The sequence below is a fragment of the Silene latifolia genome, chromosome 3 (genome assembly GCF_048544455.1).
Source record: "Silene latifolia isolate original U9 population chromosome 3, ASM4854445v1, whole genome shotgun sequence".
In the NCBI taxonomy this organism is placed as follows: Eukaryota; Viridiplantae; Streptophyta; class Magnoliopsida; order Caryophyllales; family Caryophyllaceae; genus Silene; species Silene latifolia.
In genome coordinates, this window is record NC_133528.1 from 55243482 (window position 1) to 55265768 (window position 22287).

General features: G+C 40.6%; 1 non-coding gene across 1 annotated transcript; it reads left to right on the plus strand.

Moving 5' to 3' along the window:
* Positions 1-19781: 19781 nt before the first annotated feature.
* LOC141650572 (small nucleolar RNA R71) lies at positions 19782-19888 on the plus strand. The gene has a single exon (XR_012546597.1). It is a non-coding gene; the product is annotated as a small nucleolar RNA R71 (small nucleolar RNA).
* Positions 19889-22287: the final 2399 nt, after the last annotated feature.

Sequence of the window (22287 nt, forward strand, 5' to 3'; positions counted from 1 at the left end):
TACAACTTGACGAGTAACTTTGTACATTTTAGACTGCTCCCAGTTGGGATGAGGTTGGTAGTCAAGGAGATCGACCATTTGCGCTCCGAAATTTATACATACGCATGCAAAGTGCCCACCAATGTTGACAGGTATGAAGATAAACTCAGGATTCACGTTGAAAGTTTTATCACAGTTCTGGATGAAGGTATCCCAAATTAGGTACAGCCGATCATTGATGGCATTCGACTGTGAATCTGGTTCACGTATATCCAACAACTGTATGACACACTCCTATTCACATAAATGAGTGAGACTACATAATAACCAGGAAAATAATGTATAACTTTTAGGCTTTGGGGGGCGTACCATATGGCGTAGCCCAAAGAAGGCCATCCTAGGAAGTAAGTATTCAGCCGACTCCAAGTGGTTTAACAACACAGCCCAGGACTCAATCACAACTGGCGACATTACAACCTCAGGAAGCATGGACATGATGTCTGATCGGCGTAGCGCGGCATGCCTACTAAACCAAGATATTGATTCGCTGCAATGAAGCCCACGTATAGTAATCAATTAAATATAGAAATTGATTAAAAATTCAATATCGTAATTAATTGAACACGTTATAACAATTTGAGAGATACTAACGAATTTTCAAAGTTGTGGTCATCTAACAAGCAATAGTCCACCACATGCGTTCGACGCGATCTAACACCCCTGACCAAAGTTTGATTGTTCCGTAAGAAGGTAGAGACAACAAGAGTCTGAGTACCAGCAGCCCCACAATCGAGTGAGCATCCCAGACCATCCCCCCCGCCCTGAGGGCGGCTCCTTACGGCTGACATGGGTTGGCTTCCTGAAGACTGCACGGATGCAGGTATGACGACAGGGCTGCTTTCCGCCGGTATGACCACAGGTTTGACCACAGGGCTTCCTTCTACACGGTTAGGGGGTGGGTTTGCGGTACGAGGCCGCTTACTGTAAGTAATCTCTTCCTTATCGTCCAGATTCCGCTTCTGTGCAGTATACGAGCTCGAATTCAAAACTTGAGCATGCTTTTCCTTGAATTGGGATATCCTTTGCCGAACGTCTTCCCTCACTTTGTTATGGTCACTCAGGATCAGGATCGACACCACTTTAGCCCGGATGAGGTTGATAACGCCCATCTCCCCTAGGGCGCAGTCAAAAGGTTTCCCACAAAAAAGCAACATGTGTATCATCATGTAAACCCCGCAGTCAAACCTCGAATAACCCCTACCTTGCCATTTAAATTCTACATTGACAAAATTAAACCCGGCGACCTTTGAACCTTTGGCAATCCCTTTAGACTCCAGAAACTTGCCCATTAAATCACACTGTAAAGGTATTTAAAAAAATAGTCAATTTAAATACAATATTTACATTTCCAGAATACATATACACTAGAGGTAATTTAGATATGTTGTTTATAGTTATTACCGCAATACGCGCAATTCCAAAATATGGAAGCTTTTCAAAATCATCATCGTAACAATGGTTGTCCAGATACTCTATCTGCTCAGATGCAAAGTTTATGCATGCACGGCTGTAATGATCATTATTGCTAGATAAAACCGGGATGAAGACCTGGAGCATGTGAGAACAAAGCCATAACAGTTACACTTCACAATATTTCACATTTACACTTTCCATAATATAACATTTACACTATCCATATCATTACATTTACACTTTCTATTTAATCACATTTACACTATCCATATCATTACATTTACACTTTCTATTTAATCACATTTACACTATCCATATCATCACATTTACACTTTCTATTTAATCACATTTATACTTTCCATAATATAACATTTACACTGCCCATATCATAACATTTACACTACCCATATCATCACATTTACACTTTCTATTTAATCACATTTACACTTTCTATGTAATAACATTTATACTTTCTATTTAATCACATTTACACTTTCTATTTAGTCACATTTACACTTTCTATGTAATAACATTTACACTTTCTATTTAATCACATTTACACTTCCTATTTAATCACATTTACACTTTCTATGTAATGACATTTACACTTCCTATTTAATCACATTTACACTTCCTATGTAATGACATTTAAATTTCCTATTTAATCACATTTACACTTCCTATGTAATGACATTTACACTTCCTATTTAATCACATTTACACTTTCTATTTAATAACATTTACACTTTCTATGTAATAACATTTACACTTTCTATTTAATCACATTTACACTTCCTATTTAATCACATTTACACTTTCTATGTAATGACATTTACACTTTCTATATAATGACATTTACACTTTCCAATTACACTTTCCATGTACACTTTCAATGACACTTCCATCTGATGACACTTTTACAATTACACTTACCATATCAGAATCAAGTTGAAATGGAGATAGACAGGATTGAATCCAAGCATCCCACCCAGACCAGATGTCATGTTTTTTGTCAAGAACTATTCTCTTCTTCTTGGCTTTCCAAATATCCAGGGCAACACCCTATTCAAACGAACGACAGCGCTATTAAACTTAGACACTTACGTTACAAATAAATTGAAACCTATACAAATTGGATTGATTGAGGATAGGTCAAATACGGTGTGACTAAGCCCGAAGAAACAACGAGGGCATGCAACTGGTGCAGTTTGGTTATACATCATCTTATTGATTAGTAAGCGCCAACAATCGATTACAGAAGACATAACTTCCTGTCTAGGTTCGAGGGTTAACATGTCATCCCGTGACATGAAAAAAAAGTCTAAGAATACTGTCAATTCTTCCCTACAAAAAAAAACCCTTTATTAGGCAAAAATGAATATGACGACTTATTAATATTAATATGTTTGATATCGAAATTAATGGACTCACCCTTTCAAAAAAGGTTCTGATTTGTTAAAGAGGTAGTCCAAGACGTCTTTCCTCACACTAAAAACATTACTAAATAATTTCTTATTGAGCTGCAGGTCTACCGTAATAAAGCCCTGCTTGGGCATGAGTACCCCACAATCCATGGTACAATGAAGATTCTCAGAGACGACATCCATGCACTACAAGGGCTCAGCTGAATGAAATAGGAAGGGGGCGGTGATCCAGGTTACTCCGGGGGACATATATTTCACGACCAGCCGCAGGAACGGCTGGTTCAGAAGGGCCTCCCGTATCAGTCGTTCCAAACTCCTTACCTGGAACCCCGTTAAATGCCTCATTTAGCTCTGCAGTAGAATAAAAGGTCAACTGAAATTCAGGCAACTTAAACTCAGAAGAGGGGGCTTCAACAACCACCTTATCTGCTCCCTCTACAACATCCATAGCCACAACCTCATTCTGAAACGAGCCGGGACAAGCTGGTTGCGCAGGAGGACCTTATTCTTGCTCGTTGACCATGCCACAACCGGTCTCCGACCCTTCTCGAGATGCATCTTTTAGGTCTGCGGTCGAAACAACGCCCGACTCAAACCCCGGAAACTTCGTGTCACTGTATTGGGCTTGGTCAACAGGCTGGTTTACTCCCTGGACACCGCTAACATCCACAGCCTCACCATGCGCTAATCCATTTACCGGTGGTTCAGGTTCAAAGCAAGGCCCCTGTTCTTGCGAGTCATTATCCCTTGCTTGAGACAACTCCATATCCATACCCTGCACAAACTCATCCTGAGCTCTCCGTGCACAGCCCCATGCCCCTTCACCGTCACCAATATCTGACAAATCTTGCAGCGCGTTCTCAATATCAGAAGTCGAAATAAATTTCAACTGAAATGAAGATGAACCATCTTCAGTTGACTGAACTACCACATCCGCATCCACCTTATCCGCTACTTCTGAATCATCCTTCTCAACGACATGTTCAGCCACCTCAGGGGGGCCACTAGTAACAGGCACTTCCCCTTCACCACTTTTCTTCTCCCCATTTAATGAGGACTTCATGAAAGCTTCTTGAACTTCGGTCGGGCTATAAATTGTCTCTAAAATCTGACGATCAGTTAATTGAGAAAAGTCGTCGGTTTCGTCTCCCCCGCATTCCTCTTCCTCTCGTCGACAGGCTTCATTAAGTTCAGCGGTGTTATAAAAATCTCCATTATTTATGACATCGCCCCATCACCTGCTTTGTCAACCAAATCAGCATCTTCTGCAAGTGATACAGCCTCTACAGTAGGCGTAAACTCAAATTTTTCAACCTTGTTTTTTTTTTCTTGGCTGCCTTGGTTTTTTTCTTGGCCACCTTCCCAACATCTGACAATGAAGGAGCTTTATCAAGAGATTTCTTCATTTGGGACGCTATATTTCCAACTTCTTCAACATATTCCTTCAGCTTTGCACCTTCGAAAAAAGCTTGCGTCGCTTGTGACGGAACAAGACCTGTTGAAGAAGTAGCCCCTGTTGTTAAATTCTTGATCATTGTCGTTGCATCCGCATACCATGAATAGACGGTCATAGCGTTCCTTTGAATCTTCAAGTACAGCTCGTGTACACCCTACAGTTAGTAACAAAAAAACTTTTAAGAGTCCAGATACACAACATATACCTGCTCAAATATAAATATTAAAAAAAACAGGCCTGCCATTAATTAAACATTTATAACACAAAACTTACATCTAAAGCCCTAGCTTTCAACTCATCATCATCTTCATCACCGGGGGAAAGTTCAATCTGAATAAACTTCTTAGCAGGTGTTGTACCCGAAGTTGAAATCAGAAGAGGCGTAGGGCTTGCCAATGGCGCTTTGGGCACGCCAGCTATGGCCAACATCGTATTGCCAGTGTCCTTCTTATTAGAGGTCTTTTTTTGACATTAGGGGTACTTTACCTTGGACAAAGTTAGTCGACCCAATGGCCCCTTGTCCAGCTCATCCTTTTACCTCTTCAATAAAGTCTTCAGGTCTCAATGCTGAATAAGTGGAAGGTCGTCTGGACAACTCTTACCGCGGAAATCAAACCGCTGAAAATAATTAATTATAAGGAATGGGATACAACTAATCAAATGTGACTGCACGCTGCAAGACTCAGTGATACCGTCGTTTAGTACCAAAAATAATTACCTATAACTACTAACAGAAGTTAGCGGAAGTAGGGTCTATTTCCAAAGGGAAGCTAATATATCTATCTGCTAAGCTAAGTTTGTCTTGTAACAAATGGGGGGTTTTTAAGTTGATTTCTAACTACTAAAAGAGTCAAGGCAAGAGAATAAGGGAAAAGAGCATTAAAAACCGAGACAAGCGAAGTATGTAATCAAATAGAGAGAAATATGTTAGGAATTCGGTTCACCATGGCAGTTTACTAACTCAGTCAAAAATGGTTCAGACGATTTACTGTGAGAAGGGCAAGGGAAAGGTCCTTCCGGTCCGCTATCCACCCTAGAAAACAACTAACTTAATTCCGTCCTCATTAGGGTAGTCTATTGTTCATAACAGGTCTGTTCATTCCAATATTCCGATCTAGGATTGAATTTAACCAAATTAATGGGTTTAGAAGCGTGCACTCAACTAAACGATTACAGTTATATTGTTATAAAACAGTTCTCACAATTAATTATCCGATCTGTTCATAACATCGTCAACTCACTACCATGGCTCCCCTAATCCTAACATAAGGGAAATTAGCTACTCATGCTATTGGTGTAATTAACAATGATAACATTAATTATACTAAAGAAAGACATATTAAAGAGATTAAAGGGATGAATAATAAACTATTAATGATAAGAATAAAACAGAAATTAGAGAACAAAGACTAAGAGAAGAACAAAGAAAGATTAAATTAAGAATAAGAGTAAGGAAAGATTACAAAGAGATGAATCCGGCAAACAAAGAGCAAGCAACGTGAAACCCGAAAGAGAGAAAGAAAGAAGTCTGCTTAAGGAGTAATTAAGAGTAGTGTAATGTGTGTGTTAACCTAATGACGTCTTCCTTATATAGGGAAGATATTATTAACAAAACAATAAACATAACACGGAATAAAAATCCCAAGTAATTAAGCAAACCACTCGATCGAGGCATTTCATTCCTCTCGATCGAGTGAGTCTTCAGCCAAACCCTTCGATCGAGCAAGTATGGCTTTCGATCGAAGACCTTCAATACAACACACCTCGATCGAGTACAGCAGGGACTCGATCGAACACCAGCAATCGTCAAAACCGCTCGATCGACCAATAAAGTACTCGATCGAGCAGTTAGCCACTGAAAACAGCTTTGACTTCGTTTGGTTAGCTTCCAAGGACCTCCTACACGCTTTTCGAAGTACGGCAATCCGCTCTAAATCTTCATCTCCTTAAAATGCATGTTAGGAGGAACGAATAAGGCATGATTTCCCGCCACTTTGAAGTCCGTTCCTGCAAATGAGGTGAAACAAAACAAAGTAGCCTATTCGGGGCATTTTTCAATACAAAACAACGAGAATGACATAGAAATGCGTGCAATAAGAGGCTAAAAAGTCTATATAAATTGCACATATCACTCAGCTGCCGCATTAGCTATAGATTCTAAGACATACGAGCACCAGTCATACCCTGGAATGGCACTCACATCTTCTACCACTTTCAAAAGCTTCATTTCAATACCGTTGTTCAAAGTCGGCGCAAGGAATGATGAAATGCTAAGCAGCACAAACAGACGGCAGAATTCATCCCCTCCATCTTTAAATGCCTTCGCCTCAATATGGTTGAAGACGTCTCCTAAAGAAATAGAATCAGAATTTGATTTCACTTTGAACTTTTGGCGCCAAAGATTTTTTATGCGCTTATATTTTTCATCTTTAGTACCAGGCATATGTCCAGTAGGTACTATTTCCATCTCTCTCTCACCAAGAGATAACATGAAACAGTCATAGACATCATACTTCGTAACCATAAACTCCATAAACTCCAACGCCCTGAAAACATAAGAGCCATCACTGAAAGCGTTGAAAGGTGTAGTTAATGGGTCAAAAGGCTAAACTAGCTTGACAAGCAGGCTTAATTTGGGTGTAGTTAATGGGTCAAAAGGCTAAGTTTGGCTAATGTGGAGCTAAATGGGTGAAAATAGAAGAAAGGGAAAAATTGCAAGCGCCTCCCTACATGTGACACCGACCACAAACCCGAATGTATGCAAGGAAAAAGTAATCGAATTTCATAAAAGTGCAAAATGATGAACATGTTATGCAAGGAGTATATTACTCTAAATTCCTACATGAACTGGTCATAAATGACACCAGTTATACGACTCTAATATCTTAGAATTTTTAAAGTAGTTTGCCAATTTTTCAGGTCAAGTCTATATGATCAGCTGTATTTTTAACATTAACTCGTAGACAATGCGCATGACAAAGCTAATAAAATGGCAATCAGATGCAAGGCTTAAGTGAAATGACAAGTTAAAGTGCAATATCATCACGGAAATCTACCGTTCCGACTCGACCTATATGCAGAAATAAACGTGATAGTTTTTTTGATTTTTTTCGAAATTTTCTATTTTTTGATTTTTGATTTTTTTGAAAGTAAAAGCAATGCAAGTGGAAAATTAAACGTGAATGCAAAACAAATGCAAATGCAGAATCAAAGGATGCAATACCCTCCCCAAACCAAAACCGACAACGCCCTCGTTATCCTCCAGCATACACCAGCAGTATATATACGGGGAACGGAATAAATACAGCCAATAAATGAATGAATGAATAAATAAATAAAGGAGATGAAAAATAAAGAAAAGCAGAAATACTTACAAAATAAGCGAACTTCCCCAAACTAGCCAGAAAACTGGGCAAGTCAGTAGACCAGTAGCTACTCGTCAGCCTCCTCCTCCTCACCAACCACCGTGAAGTCAGGATCTCGCTCCTGCTCCCGTATCCTCCTCTCGTCAGCTCCAGCTCTCTCCTCCTGCTCAGCTGTATCCGCCTCGCTCTCTGGCTGTGTCCGCCTCGCTCTCTGGCTGTGGGTACCCCTCCGCCGGGTACCGGTAGAAAGAAAGGTGTGGCCAAACGTCTGGAACGGGACGTCCTCTCCGCATGTGGTACTCGTATAGAGAAAACAAGTCCAGTGCCTGGTGCCGCTCCATACGAGCCACTCTACTGCACATCTCAAGCAACAAACCGTCACGATGCCCTTGGTCCATGACCTCGGGCGCCTCAAAGGGTGGAGGAGGAACAAAGTTAATCGGCAGAACCGGCTGTGGAACAGAAGGAGTAGGGATAGGGGTCGGTATAGGCGTGGGCGTGGACGTGGACATCTGCCTAGCCTGAGTCGATGTGGAGCCCTTTCCAGTCTCAGGTCGCTTCCGCTTCTTAGAAGCGGAAGAAGTGGAAGGAGCAAGTGTAAGGTGGTAGGAAGGTAAAGGTGGAGGCAACCTACCCAACACAGTGGTCGAAGGTGAAAAACGGGGTAGGTCGGGAAACGGTAAGGTCACGGACTCGGAACCACAGATCTTCTAAGTCCAATGATCCTTAGCTAACCAAAACATCGCCTGCATGTCGTTAATATCTAAGTACGCATCTCTATCTACATGTGTCAAGCCTCAGGGGAAGTCAGTGAAGAGGGAATAGGCAATAAAGGAGGCTATCCCTCCACAGGAAATCGTGCCCGTCCTCTTCTGCCCGACAGCGATAAAATGTTGAGCTGTCAAATATGCAATGTTAAGAACAAAGGGGTCGGTGCTATCAATGTTCAAATAGCCCCCTAAAATAGACAACTCAACGTTGTTAACGTTGTTAGGCTCCTTTCGGCCGAAAATCGTGCCTCCGACGAGATGAAGAAAGTAACGGGCCGAGGGAAGATGGACATGAGCCACCTTCCTCTAGTAGTAGGGAATCTGTGCCAAAGTGGGCCAAAGTAGAGTCAGGATCTTCCGAGGAGGATCCTGATGGCCGTGAGAAGACAAACCCAACCTCCTCCCAAACTCAGCTAAAGTCCAAGTGGTGGTCTGGTTAAATAGTCGAAAGGAGACAAAAGAACTCTCCGGGTCAGTGTCATAGGCACCAGCTGAGAAAGTAAAAAAGCTAAAGAACTCGAGGGTCAATTGCTCATAGGTCAATGCACTCATCGTGGTCAGCCCAGTCATCCCCGTCCCGTTTAAAAGTTCAGCCACAGAGTCGAAAATCCCCAACTTTTCAAGTGAAGAACGACACAAAAATTTAGTAGATGTAATGTCACAGCCTATCAAAAATTTAAAACATTTACGATGAAGCGAGTTCAAGAAACGTACATGAGGGAACTCGGGAAGCGAGTCCAAGGAGTCGTCTGCCACGAACCTGGCAACCGTGCATCCAGCAGCAGTAGGGACCCCTCGTCCCCGTCCCCGTCCTCGTCCAGCAGCACCTAGGGAAGAAGCAGCCAGTCCAGGAGCGCGGTCTGAGACTGGACGAGGTACAAGTTCAGACGAAGTAGAAGGAGAAGATGTGACAGGGGGTGTCGACGCAGCAGGGGTCGACACCAAAGATGGTACAGTAGAAGTAGCAGTAGCAGCAGCAGCAGCGCTACAACTGCAGGAGCAACAGTAGGGCTAGTGACGGTGGTGGCAGCAGGGACCACCGTCTCAGAACTAGACGGAATAACAGTAGAACTAGAGGAAGGCATACTACTAACCATCCTATTAAACAAATAAGTCCTTTTATCATAGAATTAATCAATAACAACACGATTTTCCCCCAATTTTGCAAATTTCGAAATCCTAAAACCCTAATTAAGGCCGAAAATCAATCAATTTAAACAACTAAAAGCGAGTAGAAGGACTTACTTGATGATTACCCAAGATTAGATGCAATTAGAATCAAGAAAAAGCAACAACTCAATCGGATTAAGACCCGATTTTCGCAAACCCTAAAATCGCGAAAAATCCGCAATAGACACGAATTTGAAAGGGGAAGTAGGGGGCTTTTGTCGAAAATAAAGCAATGAATAAAATAGGGTAATTGATTTGGTAAAAGGGGAAGAAAAATGGAGGATTTTAGGGGGTTTTGAAGGCTTTTTCGCAATAACAAAGGGAAGAAGAAGAAGTAAGAATGAAAATAGAAAAGGGAATAGAGAAACTCCCGTGAGTAATATCAGCATTGTCACTCGATCGAGTGATTTGAAACCACTCGATCAAGCACTTTCATCTCCAAATTGTTCGTTCGAGGCTCTTGGATTTGTTCGATCGACAACTTCTCTCTCTTCCTTGAATACAACTCGATCGAAAACAGCAGTATGTTCGATCGAGGACTGTTGCTCCTCATTTCCTCTCGATCGAGTACAGGACAACTCGATCGAGTAACCTTCAATATAAGCAGTTTGATCGAGTACTCTAGTTTACTCGATCGAAGACATTGGCTGGGCATTCTGCTCGATCGAGTACAAAAAGTACTCGATCGAGGCTTTTTCCATTGGCACGCATCCCAAAGCATCTAACCTTCCCCAAACCTGCATAAACACACAGAAAAACACTTCCCGCAAATACCAAAATCACAAAACGCAGTCTATATTCGGTCTTATGCTAAACACTAACTACGCTATTGTTTAAAAGTCTAAATGCAAATTAAAATGTCTAACGAAAATTCAAATTACAAAGTTCTTACAACGGGACATTTCCCGTTTATCTTCCGAAGCACTTTAACAGCCTAAAAGAGGGCTTCTGACTGGAGGAGGTCCCTTCAGCATCGCGGACCGTCCTTTTAGATCGCCATGAGCTTGAACTTGAACTGGGTGAAGAAGAATAGTCCGCGTCCACATACGCCTTCACTTTCTTCTTCCCTTTGTCATTCTTTTTCTGGTCATGAGTCCTTTCCTTGGCGTCATCCTTAGCATCATTCCCATTAACTAGCTTGGTTTTCACTGTACCTTGACCGACGGAATCTCCAATATCCACTCTGTTTATACCTGCGATATCGGAAATAACAGAATGGTCCTCCATATCGCTCTAAGTTTGAGGCGGAGGTGTCAACATAGCAGCACAAGACTCAATATTATCAATTGGAGAGTCTGTTTCGGGGTCTATGGAGTGTAAGGCATTGCAAGGCTGAACTTGCATAGGGGCCTTACGAGCATTGCACTGATAAAAGGTCAGCTCCTCGTCACCTACCTGAAAAGTAAGGGTCTTCCCCCCGACATCGATTACCGCGCAAGCAGTAAATAAAAATGGTCGTCCTAATATGATAGGAGTGTAAGAATCCTCGGGGATGTCCAAGGCCACAAAGTCAACGGGAATAAAGAATTTCCCGATCTTTACAGGTATGGCCTCCAAGACACCTAGGGGCCGTGATAAAGTACGGTCGGCCATCTGCACAGTCATGTTGGTTCAGTGAAATTTGGTCAAACCCAGTCTCTTAGCGAGAGACAATGGTAAGACACTCACGCTAGCTCCTAAGTCACTGATCGAGTCCATTTCGTTTCACAAATTAAGCATATGTGGTCGTTGGTCAATGGTCGATACAAAACACAATTTATACTTCACAAACAACTCTACAATTAGTAAAGAGGCAAGTAAAGGTCGGATCCCAAGGGACGGGTATTGAAATGAGAATTCTATTGTAACTAGTAGTGTCTAAGGGGTGTCACAAATTGGGTTGATGTAGAAGGTTACTAAACTAAAATAGCAATGAAAATAAACTAGCAAGATGAATAAAATAAAGGGTGTAAACAATTGATTAAAGGCACTAGGGTGTCATGGGTTCATAGGGGAATCATGGGATATGATCATACAAACATGTTCTCAAATTATAAGCAAGCAATTATTGTTGTGATGGATTGAGTTGGGTTATATCTTACAATCCTAGGAAAGTTTGGGTCCCGGAGCCGAATCGATTAGATTGTACAACACCTACAAGTCGACTTAATCTTTCCTACTCAACACATGCATGGTCTAACAAGACTCGAGTTGGGTTATGTCTTACAAGTCAAGTTGAAAGGATAGAAGATGATAGTAAATGCAAGGATTCATAGGCTTAGCATTTCATCAAATATAACATGTGCATGTATTAAGATCAAAACAAGCAAGCAAATAAGATATGAAAGCATATTAATTTAAGCATGAATCATTCCCCATGTTGGTTTCCCCTAATCACCCATTAAACCCTAGCTAAGAGACTACTCACTCATTATCATATTGATCATGCTAGAAAGGTTGTCAATCATACTAACATAATGAAACATGATGAATAAATGAAAGTAATTAGCAATAATTAAAAAGGGATTAAGAGAATATACCTACTAATGATTCCAATAATAAAGCAAGAATAATAGAAGTACTTGAATCCTAGATTGAGAGGTTGTCAATCTCCCAATAATAACCCAAATAATCTTCAATTACCCAAAATAAAGTAAGAACAAGAGAGAGATTAAAGAACTAAAACTTGGATTAAAACTTGATTAATATTTGATTACAATATTGAAGAGAGATTTGATTAATATTAACTACACTAATTATTGATAAGAAGAACATGCTCCTCTAATTAGACTAATGGGGTATTTATAGTGAAAATTAGGGAGGATGCATTAGGGTTAACTAAGGGCTAAACTAGTAATTACACTTTTTAAGTTGAGCAAGGAGACTCCGGTATTCTCCGAGAGAAGGGCTTCTCTTATCGTGGCTTGAAGAACGAAAACGTCTTTGTCATCGAAATCCGTGCGGATGGGAGTCGGGACGGCCGGATCTGGGCTGGAGAATCCGAGCGGATCCTTGGGCAAGACGCTCGGATTGGCGAGGGGGAATCCGAGCGGATTCCTTTGAGGGACGCTCGGATTGGGCTTGGGCGGACGGACGGATTGAGTACAATCCGTTCGGATTGTCTGGCAGCATCTTTTCTTCTTCTTTTCTTCCCTTTTCTTCATAAATTCCTTGGGGATTTCCTTGGGGACTCAAGGATCCTTTTCTCAACATTGCTCTTCTACTATGCTATGTACAAAGGCCTTCTAGTCTTGTCTCTCCTTGATGCTTGGTCATTGAATATGATCAATTTAGCCTTGTTTTGCCATGAAAATGCAAGATTCTTACTCCTTTCCTACCAAGGGATCAAAATCTCAAAGAATATGCAAAACAAAGAACTAAAGATAAGAAATGACCCAAATAGGTACTAAAAAGCATGGAAACAATGGTAATTCGGGGGCTAAATATGCGCCAATTATGGTCACATCAAATATCCCCAAACCGAACCTTTGCTCGTCCCGAGTAAAGAGGTGACAAAGACTAGGACCAATACTAACCTAACCTAATAATAATAGCCGATATGAGACAATTAGCGGGTCTCACTCCGCCCCTTCAACTCACAACAAGACAACCATGAGGTAGGATGCCTTCTTGCAAGGCAAGGTGGGTCTTGCCAAAATGGCGACACATCCAAACATTAAAGCACATAAAAATCACATAATGGATGCATCTACAAAAGGAATAGCCACTTTCCTCATCTAAGTGGCGGAAATTATCTATAAGGGAAGCAATTCAAGGGTACATAATCCTTCATAGATGCAATTTGTTCAAACTACTAAGCCTAGAAGGATACCAATAAATCACCTCCAAAAGGTGTCAAGCTAGGGTACCTTTGTCCTCAATCGTTAAATGCTTTTGTCAAGAGTAGACTCCCTATGGTGTTAGAAACACTGGAGGATCGCGGAATTCCCCCTCTTGCCTAGACAAGAAGAAGGGTCGTCCCCTCTCTACCATGCACAAAAATGGATACGATGGATAAAGGGATCGATAGATATTTGAGTTTCACTTTGGGAGTTTGCTTTTATTTTTGTTTTCCCCCCAATTTCATTGGCATTTGACATTTGAGAACACTTTCTTTGCCATTTCTTTTGATTTTTGGCATTTCAATACTTGACAACTTTTTGAATTTCTTTTTTGAACATTTTCAAAGTCACCCCAATTAGTAACGAGGGTGCCTTGTATTTGAAGCTTTAGGAGTCTATTTTGCTCCTCTTTTCTTTTGATGCATTTTTGCAAACTTTCTTTCATTTTTCATTGAACTCAAATTGATTTCTTTTTGTTTTGTGCCCATTCCCTTTGATGACAAAAATGTGGTAGAGCATGGATGAATGATAGAAGTATGCATGGTTTCAAGGGTCACCTTGGAATAAACGGTAGCCAAGGAGTTATCACACCACAAGGTACTCTTGACTAGGCCTTAAACCATGGGTCAAAGGATACTAGCATGACACATCCTAGGGTGTTTTACAAGTATTCTAACAAGCAAAGTCTTAAGAATAAAAAGCATCTACTAGGGCCTATATACACTTGTCAAGCTTCCCAAGTAGACGGTTTCGCAAAATTTTCTAACATGCAACTACGTGCCATGATGCAACTAACATATATACATCCTAATGCAAATGATTCTACCAACTAATATGCCATATAAACTAAATGCAATCCTAAGTTCACATTGTTGTACCGCATCAATCAAAATAAAGCCACATAGTCATTAACATAAAGAGGAAAAAGGAGATTGGAAAGATCATACCATGCGGTCTTCAATATCCTCATGTCTCGGATGTGGCGTAGTCAATCAAAGTGAACAAGGATAAACAAACACAATATATACAAGACAATATATACAAAGGAAATGAACTTGTTTTTGGATTTTTCAATTTTTAAATTTTTATGATTTTGTTGAAATTTTTCAATTTTTATGGTTTTTGGATAAAAGTTAAGTGTTAGAATTCCCATCCCCACACTAATATGGGCATTGTCCTCAATGGCCAAAATGATGGAAATTATGCAAAGATGATGCATGATTTCTATACTAAATGCAATTCTACACTAAGCTATACTACATGATGCATGGTTTTTGTTATGACGGAGAGGATAATTTAGATTACCTCCCGTTGTGTATGCATTAACTTCCCCAAACCGAATAAGACACTATTGCTAATGTCAAAGCATGGGTATAGTTCATGCACACACTATGCTATGCATGAAACTAGATTGTCATTTTGGATTTTCAAAAATGGGAACAATAAAGAACACCTCAATGGTACCGAGGTGTGAGTCCTTTGATGTTGCTAGGACTAAACCAACAATGATCAAAATGGAATAAAATACAAAGAGATATAGACAAACCATGAGAGTGTAGGAGTCTCCAAGGCTAGTCTTCCATCATGCTATTATCATCACCACTTCCCTCATGAGAAGCGGTCACATTGCCACTTTCCTTGGCACTTTCTTCATCACTTTCTCCATCATCTTGCTCATCATTATCTTCACCATCTCTTTCTTCATCTCCACTTGCTTCTTCCTCAATATTATCATCAATTTCTTCACCATTTCCAACAACCTCATTGTCTTCCACCACGTCCCTAGATGCACCCGGAAATAAGGCTTCTCTATCTGCCCAACTAGGCAAAGGACAAGATGGATCAAGGAGTCCTTGCCTAGCTAGATGTAGGAGGGGAGGATATTGAGCCAAATATGCATTCTTCCGATCTTCATAAGCTTGCTTGTGCATGGCTTGCATAAGAAGAGTGACATAGTCTTTTCCAATTTCAACTCCTTGCGGTTTGAACTCTTCATACACAAAGGGGTAAGGCGGTATAACAATGGAAGAGGAGGGAGTTTCATGATCACCCTTTTGTTGTTGAATGATGTACTCGGCTTCTTCGGATAGGGGAAGTAAATAGTTGGTCCGGTGGACACTAAGACGGCAAATCTTTGCGGGTAAAGTGAATGATCGAGCCTCACTAGTAAGCCACCCATACTTGGTATCAAGGGGATTGTGAGCAACCCACTTAAACTTGTTAATCAAGATGGACATATCAATAAGATGGCCACCATCCTTAGCCTTGTACTTGCTATCCTTATTGAAATTAGGATCAAAGTGCTTGGCTAGGACCGTGACAAGGCCGCCATTAACAATAACGGTTTGACCCTTCTTCCCACTATCTACATGGAGCCATCTATCAACCAATAGCCTCAAAGAATTGTAAGGCTTGGTGTGAATTCTTCCAATATTCAAAGTTGATTCAAGGAGAATAAAATCGAGTCCCGTGAAATGATTGGTGTCTTTCCTAGCAATTATGGTATTTCCCACAACTTTGTGCCATATTCTTATGCCCGGATGATGGACCAAAAGAGCACGACAAGCATGAAAATCTTCAAATTTCTTCCCGGAGATTGCCTCCCAAAGAGGCTCGGGATCATACTTCCCATATTGCTTATAAAATTTATGTTCATCGCTAAGACCCAAAATTTCACCCAATTCCGGAAAGGTGATGCGTCTACTAGTGTTAGCTAGACGAAACTCAATATTTTCCCTATTCTCAACTTTTGTCACTTTTAAAGAACTTAAGAATTCCAAGACAAGGGAGGGGTATGTTACTTCCTTCATTTCAAACAATTTCTTCAAACCCATGGCATTGAAAAAGACTCTTGTTTGTTCAAGAACACCCAACTTCTCTAAGGCATATTGACATATGAATTTGGTGGATTGGATTTGTTTCATCGCAAACTTGACAAATGTATTTCTATGGGTATCGGAAATGAATGTTACCTCCGGAAAATGCAAGAGTTGATCGATTACCGGAGTAGAAGGTGATGCTTCCATAGGAATTTGTTGTTGTTGTTGCACTACCAAGTTTGGTGTTGATACCACCATTGCCAAAGCTTTCTTTGCTTGTAGAGCTTTTTGCCTTTGAGAGAGAGCCTTTGCTTTTGGTGCCTTTGTTGTTGCCATTTGATGAACTAACCAAGTAAAGAGTCAAAAATCTTCAATTTGTAGAATGCCCAAATCGATTTGAAGGTGAAAGGCTTTGCCTTTATAAAAACAAAAATCGATTCAAAGGTTGAAGAATTTGTTCTTGGTTTTGATTGTTAATGAAGATGGAGTGATTGATTTGTTGTTTGAAAGATGGTTTGATTTGATTTTGGTGGATTTTGTTGAGGGTTTTTGTTTTTGAGATGGAGAGGATGAGGGTTTTGATGTTGTGGGTAGTGTTTATGAATGAATGAATGAATGAATGAAGGTGGGGTGGGTATTTAAAGAATTCGACAATTTTAGGACGCAGGGACAATCCGTGCGGATTTGGGCACAATCCGTGCGGATTCTTCAGCTTCAAAATTTTCAAAATCCCGCCTAGAGACGGGCGGATTCTGGGGAATCCGCTCGGATTCTTCTGTGATGGGACGGGCGGATTTCGTGCAGGACGGACGGATTCTAGTCCAGAGATTTTTCTTTGTTTTTCTTCAGCTTTGAGACGGGCGGATTGTTCACAAGACGGACGGATTCTGTGAGATGGGCGTCTTTCCAGAAATCCGCTCGGATTCTTTGACAGTCAAGAAATTTGCAATTTCAACACAGCCCAAGACGGGCGTCTTCTCAGCAGGACGCTCGGATCTTCTTCAGACGGGCGGATTCTCCGGAATCCGCTCGGATTGGTCCTTGTGTACACAGATTCAGTTCCATCCGTGCACAAACGCATTCCCTTATCATTCTTTCTTTCATTCTTTCAAATCTTGTGTTCTTCATTGTGGGGGCACTACTAAGGCATGAATAGCCTAGGCAATTGCCATCCCCACACTAAGGTAAAGCACTACACATCAATTAAAATTATTAGTCCCTCCCTCACTTCTCTCTTATATGACAATTATTTTGATCAAAGTAAAAATAAATCCAAAAATGACAAAAATGCAATACAAAAATTGAAAAGTAAGTTAGGGAGTTAGAAATATTTACAAGTGGTGGTTTAGGGAGGACTCCACCAAACTCTCATTCTTGATGAGATGTCAAGGGGGCATGTTCAAGGTGTTGTTGATGTTGCTCAACACCTTGAAGAAGTAGTCAAAAGCTTGTTCATTGTTATGGTAGAGGTCCTCAATAGACCGTGGCCCTTGTTGTTGATCATGATCGATGGCATGCCCAATGTAGGGATTAAAGATCCCTTCAAATTCGTCGTCCCAAAGACCACAAACTTCATTGAGTTGATCATTGAAAATCTCTTGCTTAGATGGAGACAACTCTCCCAATTTATTTTCTTGGCCAATGAGGCCATCATCTTCTTCCTTGGTTGATTTTGATGAGCTTTGCAAGCTCTCCTTGTCACAATTCACTTGCTCTTTGAATGGAGCATCTTCAACTTTCTTCCTCCATTGGAGTTCCGATTTCTTCCTTTCATCCTTCCGGCTATAATGATCAATCATGAAACATGGCTCATGCAAACGAGGAGCTCTCATGGTTTTGTCAAGATTAAAAGTTATGCTTTCATCCCCCATTTCTAGAGTGAGCTCTCCATGTTTCACATCAATCACCGCACCCGCGGTGTGTAGGAAAGGTCTTCCTAAGATGATTGGAATGTTGGAATCTTCCTCCATATCAACAATGACAAAGTCCACCGGGATGAAAAACTTCCCAATTCGCACGGGGACATCTTCCCATATCCCTAATGGTGTCTTCGTCGATCTATCGGCCATTTGAAGAGTGATATTGGTGCATTTAAGCTCTCCCATTCCCAACCTTTTACTTACCGAGTACGGCATGACACTCACACTAGCCCCTAGATCACATAAGGCTTTGTTGATCGTTGTGTCGCCAATGGTACACGGTATTGAGAAGCTTCCCGGATCCTTTAACTTTGGAGGTGAACTCCCTTGAAGTATTGCACTACTCACCTTAGTGAAGGCGATAGTCTCAAGTTTCCGGATCGACTTCTTCTTTGTGAGGATATCTTTCATGTACTTTGCATAGGCCGGAATGTGATTGATTAATTCCGTGAAAGGAATTGAGACTTCTAAGTTCTTCACAATTTCCATGAACTTTCCAAGTTGATCATCAAATTTGGGCTTGGCTTGACGACTTGGAAAAGGAAGTCTAATCACAATGGGCTCCTTCTCTTTGGCTTTGTCTTCATTTTTCTTTGAACTTTCTTCCTTTGATGATTCCCCTTCTTTGGGACTTTGCACCACAACTTCATTCTCACTAGCTCTCACAACTTCATCCTCAACTTGCTTCTTGATTGCTTCATATCTTGTACCACTTCTCAAGTGAATGGCACTAACCGTTTCATGTCTAGGGGGATTACTTTGAGGTGGTAATTGCCCCTTTTGTCTTTGTGAGTTTGAAGATGCTAGTTGAGTCAATTGTGTTTCCAACATCTTGGTGTGAGCTAGAATGTTGTTGATGGTGGTGTCTTTTGCTTGGCTATCTTTTTGCATTTGGGTGAAAAATTCTTGTTGATTCTTTTGCATTTGGAGGACCGCTTTTTGGACATCAAAACCTTGGTCATTTTGGTGATTGTATGGATTTTTATTTTGGTAACCTTGGTTTTGATTGTAAAAGGGTCTTTGATTTTGATTTCTCATGGGTGGTGGAGTGTATGTTGTTTGAGGGTTTTGAACATTTTGGCTTTTGTATGAGAGATTTGGATGGAACTTGGTGTTTTCATTGTAAAAATTTGAATAAGGGGTACCACTTTTGTAAGCTTGGAAAGCATTAACTTGTTCGGTTGTTCCCCTACATTCACTTGAGTCATGACCCAAGGTTCCACAATTCTCACATATCCCGCTTGGGATTGATGAGGATGCCGTCATGGCATTGACATGATGCTTTGATGTTTTTGAGTTTTCCTCAAGTCTAGCCATAGCTTGTTCAAACTTCAAGTTGATTGTGTCAATGTGAGCACTAAGTTGAGCACCCAATTGAGTAACGGTGTCCACTTCATACTTTCCTCCTCTAGTAGCCTTGCGAGGCCTACTATATTGTGAATTATGGACCGCCATTTCCTCAATCTTGTTCCATGTTTGATTGTCATCAACTTCGGTGAACATTCCATTTGATCCCATATTGAGAATGTTCCTTGAATCTTCATATAAACCATTCCAAAATTGTTGCACTAAAAACCATTCGCTAAGTCCATGGTGAGGACATGAGCGACAAATACCTTTGAACCGCTCCCAAGCTTCATACAAAGATTCTTCATCCCTTTGCTTAAAACCCGTAATTTGAGCTCTTAGCATGTTAGTCTTTTCCGGTGGGTAGAATTTTTGTAGAAAGCTAGAGCTAGCTTCTTCCAAGAATCTATTCCAAGGGTGGCCTTATCAAGGCCCTTCAACCATTGCTTTGCGGTGCCGATTAACGAAAAAGGAAATAAGACCCATCTTATTTGGTCTTGAGTCACGCCCGTTTGAGAGATAGCTTCACAATAATCGCAAAAGGTTTCCATATGAGAATGAGGGTCCTCACTAGGCATTCCCACGAATTGGCTCCTCTCAACTAGTTGGATGAAGGCGGACTTGGCAATAAAGTTTCCGGTAAGATGTTGTGGGGTAGGAGTACCATTTGGTAAATCCTCCTCGGTGGGTATAGAGTGTGACGAGAATTTAGGCATTGTAGGTGGATTTTGTGTGGTATTGTTTAATGGGTTTTCTTCTCCTTCTATTGCGAAAGGATTGACAAACTCACTAGTGGGTTGAACAACTTCACCAACACCTCCCAAATTCCTCCTAACAAGTCTCCTATTATTCGTCAAGGTTCTTTCGATTTCACGGTCAAAAGGTAACAAATCTCTTTGTAACCTTCTAGACATGCAAAATATCAAACAACTCGAAAACAATTAGAACAAACCTTGAGGAGTTTTACTTCCCAAGGTGAAAAAGACACAACTAAAAACAATAAAAGAAATCTTAAATCAATTAAACACCGTCCCGCAAGAACGGCGCCATTTTTGATCGAGTCCATTTCGTTTCACAAATTAAGCATATGTGGTCGTTGGTCAATGGTCGATACAAAACACAATTTATACTTCACAAACAACTCTACAATTAGTAAAGAGGCAAGTAAAGGTCGGATCCCAAGGGACGGGTATTGAAATGAGAATTCTATTGTAACTAGTAGTGTCTAAGGGGTGTCACAAATTGGGTTGATGTAGAAGGTTACTAAACTAAAATAGCAATGAAAATAAACTAGCAAGATGAATAAAATAAAGGGTGTAAACAATTGATTAAAGGCACTAGGTTGTCATGGGTTCATAGGGGAATCATGGGATATGATCATACAAACATGTTCTCAAATTATAAGCAAGCAATTATTGTTGTGATGGATTGAGTTGGGTTATATCTTACAATCCTAGGAAAGTTTGGGTCCCCGGAGCCGAATCGATTAGATTGTACAACACCTACAAGTCGACTTAATCTTTCCTACTCAACACATGCATGGTCTAACAAGACTCGAGTTGGGTTATGTCTTACAAGTCAAGTTGAAAGGATAGAAGATGATAGTAAATGCAAGGATTCATAGGCTTAGCATTTCATCAAATATAACATGTGCATGTATTAAGATCAAAACAAGCAAGCAAATAAGATATGAAAGCATATTAATTTAAGCATGAATCATTCCCCATGTTGGTTTCCCCTAATCACCCATTAAACCCTAGCTAAGAGACTACTCACTCATTATCATATTGATCATGCTAGAAAGGTTGTCAATCATACTAACATAATGAAACATGATGAATAAATGAAAGTAATTAGCAATAATTAAAAAGGGATTAAGAGATTATACCTACTAATGATTCCAATAATAAAGCAAGAATAATAGAAGTACTTGAATCCTAGATTGAGAGGTTGTCAATCTCCCAATAATAACCCAAATAATCTTCAATTACCCAAAATAAAGTAAGAACAAGAGAGAGATTAAAGAACTAAAACTTGGATTAAAACTTGATTAATATTTGATTACAATATTGAAGAGAGATTTGATTAATATTAACTACATTAATTATTGATAAGAAGAACATGCTCCTCTAATTAGACTAATGGGGTATTTATAGTGAAAATTAGGGAGGATGCATTAGGGTTAACTAAGGGATAAACTAGTAATTACACTTTTTAAGTTGAGCAAGGAGACTCCGGTATTCTCCGAGAGAAGGGCTTCTCTTATCGTGGCTTGAAGAACGAAACGTCTTTGTCATTGAAATCCGTGCGGATGGGAGTCGGGACGGCCGGATCTGGGCTGGAGAATCCGAGCGGATCCTTGGGCAAGACGCTCGGATTGGCGAGGGGGAATCCGAGCGGATTCCTTTGAGGGACGCTTGGATTGGGCTTGGGCGGACGGACGGATTGAGTACAATCCGTTCGGATTGTCTGGCAGCATCTTTTCTTCTTCTTTTCTTCCCTTTTCTTCATAAATTCCTTGGGGATTTCCTTGGGGACTCAAGGATCCTTTTCTCAACATTGCTCTTCTACTATGCTATGTACAAAGGCCTTCTAGTCTTGTCTCTCCTTGATGCTTGGTCATTGAATATGATCAATTTAGCCTTGTTTTGCCATGAAAATGCAAGATTCTTACTCCTTTCCTACCAAGGGATCAAAATCTCAAAGAATATGCAAAACAAAGAACTAAAGATAAGAAATGACCC